A 2,498-nucleotide genomic window follows, 5' to 3' on the forward strand; every position below is an offset into this window, starting at 1 on the left:
TTATGAATGTCTTTATCATCACTTTTGATCGATTTAAAGCATCCTTGCTAAATAAAAGTATTAATTTATTTCCCCCCAAAAAAAAAAATTCTTTTTGAATTGTATAGTGTATACAAATAGTGTATAATGTTACAAAAGCTTTTTATTTCAGATAAATGCTCATCTTTTGATCTTTCTATTCATCAAAGAATCCCGAAAAAAATTTACTCAACTGTTTTAAATTTTGATAATAATAATAATAATAATAATAATAAATGTTATAATAATAATAATAATAATAATAATAATAATAATAATAATAATAATAATAATAATAATAATAATAATATCACAATATTACTGCTTTTGCTGTATTTTGGATCAAATAAATGCAGGTTTGGTGAGAAAAGACTAATTTAAAAAAACATAAAAAAATATTACTGTTCAAAAACTTTTGACTGGTAGTGTATGTATCACACTCCTATCACATCTAGTTGTTTTGGATAATAAAACGTAAGGTCCGACAATACCGTGTCTTTTTGAATTTAAATCTAGCTTTATTCGCATTGGCCCATGGAAACCTCTATGAACACTTGACTTGGCCAAAAAAAGCGAGGGGGACGAATTTACATTTTATTAAAAAGTGTTTACATATTCTACACTCATGGCGCGCACACACATTAGGATAGGTTAGATGTCTGCCTCTGTTGCGAGTCCCTATCAAGCACATTACCGATTCAGCTCCTCTCCTCCTCCTGCCTGGCTCTTTGGCCAGAATCACTCACCGCAGAGCAAGCCTGTTCTTGATAAATCTGCTGCAAAAAAAAAAAAAAACCTTCTGTCGGCCCCTTAAGTGCGTCGGCCCACCGGGGAAATGCCCGATTACCAATCCAGACCTGATTCTCACACGTAAAAGTTAATGACTGTCTCCTTCAGCAGGTAATCCGTGGCACGATCCACTCGCCATACATTTTGTAGGTCTCCCTCATCTATCTAAGAATACAAATATGCAGCCTGGGTGTGTCTAGTTCACCACCACACCTCGACAGACATCTTGCATGTGTTTTTTGGTGAAGCGTTACGTAAAGAGAGCAGACAGACAATACTGTATTAGATGTCGTTTTAACTTCAGCAAAGCATAATTGTACTGGTATAAAAGCTATCTTGTGGCTTATTTGTTCTATGAATTATGTTTTAGTTGCACGCAATATGTTTCAGGCTGACTCCACCTGCTGGTTTAAGCATCTTGAGCACATTATTACACGCAACGTCATCGGCTGACTGCTGGCTGTACACTAGTTGAACTGACACTGAAGAAGGTGGATCAGTGCGTCAACTCACGAGTTTTTATTTAAAAAGGCTCAGTTTGAAGGATTATATTACCAGATATTTCTTTCTCCAAGCTTCAACATCGATTGTGTTTAGTTTTCTGGATTTCAGACAGCGCGTGGTAAGATTGTTACTGTTTTATTTTACCATCACGTGCTCTTGTAATGCATAAGGTACTGTTCAACAGCTTTTTACATCGATTGATTAATTTATACTTGTAACAGTACGTGAAATATCTAGTACCTGTTATTTTGACGGAAACTACGGTAACCGTGGTAAATATTTGTGAAGGGGGAAGTGTTCAACAGCTGTAGAATACAGTTGTGAATTTTAGCCTGTATTTAACTGGCTTCTAGTCTATATTTCAAGGTGATGTTAGAATGGAGGAATATGGGAGTAAGATCACACTTTTGTAAAATGCCCTCCTGCCCCATTAGGGATGGAATATCTAGCAGTTTGTAACAGTGTTACACAACAATCTCAAGTACTAGGGTGGACCAGTAAGGAAATAAAAGTGTAATTTATTTTCCACTAAATATAAAAGATTACTTAGCAGAGAACATAATGATGTAACAGTGTGTGGCAGGCTTGCTTGAGTCATGCTGGCAGTGTTGAACTCCTAAAGAAAGGAGACATTCTTTTCCAGTTTGGCTTGAATTACACAGCACCCTCCATGTTTTTGTAAACATTATAATCGGCCTACATACCATAGAGGTGTATAAACGAGAAAGTACTTACATGTGCTTGGTCTGAAAGTAAAAAGTGACATTAAACCTGGTTTTATATTGTTCATGAAGTTTGTCACATATCCTGGAAAATGTTGGTTCATTTAGTAACAGCCTATGACTCAGTTTAGTTGCTCTCTAAAGTTAATTTGACAGTCACTCCTTCCTGAACTTGAAATGCAGAAACGCCTTTTCTCAGGATACTTTCATAAAATGACAATCTGATTCACTTTCAATTGGGTTGCATAAGATTTTCCTTAGCAGATGTGAGTCACATGTGCATGTTGACCTCACTGTGTGGTCCTGCATGAGCTGCTTTACCTCTGTTTGACAACAGGAAGTAATGTCTTAAAGGGATTGTTCACCCAAAAATGAACATTTTATGTTTATCCGCTTACCCCCAGGGCATCCAAGATGTAGGTGACTTTGTTTCTTCAGTAGAACACAAACGAAGATTTTTAACTC

General features: G+C 36.1%; 1 protein-coding gene across 4 annotated transcripts in view; it reads left to right on the top strand.

The window, feature by feature from the left end:
- The first annotated feature begins 840 nt into the window (after window positions 1–840).
- Window positions 841–2,498, top strand: part of LOC107688863 (protein lifeguard 3-like) — an 11,259-nt gene continuing 9,601 nt past the window's right edge. For 2 of the 4 annotated variants that reach the window (XM_016486685.1, XM_016486681.1), the window contains exon 1: window positions 1,025–1,429. The gene's annotated coding sequence lies outside the window, so the exon portion shown is untranslated. Of the gene's footprint in view, window positions 919–1,024; window positions 1,430–2,498 lie in introns of those variants that run through there. The other 2 variants (XM_016486683.1, XM_016486682.1) reach the window with 2 other exon arrangements.

The sequence above is a fragment of the Sinocyclocheilus anshuiensis genome, unplaced genomic scaffold, assembly GCF_001515605.1.
Source record: "Sinocyclocheilus anshuiensis isolate Anshui unplaced genomic scaffold, SAMN03320099.WGS_v1.1 scaffold101, whole genome shotgun sequence".
Lineage (NCBI taxonomy): Eukaryota > Metazoa > Chordata > Actinopteri > Cypriniformes > Cyprinidae > Sinocyclocheilus > Sinocyclocheilus anshuiensis.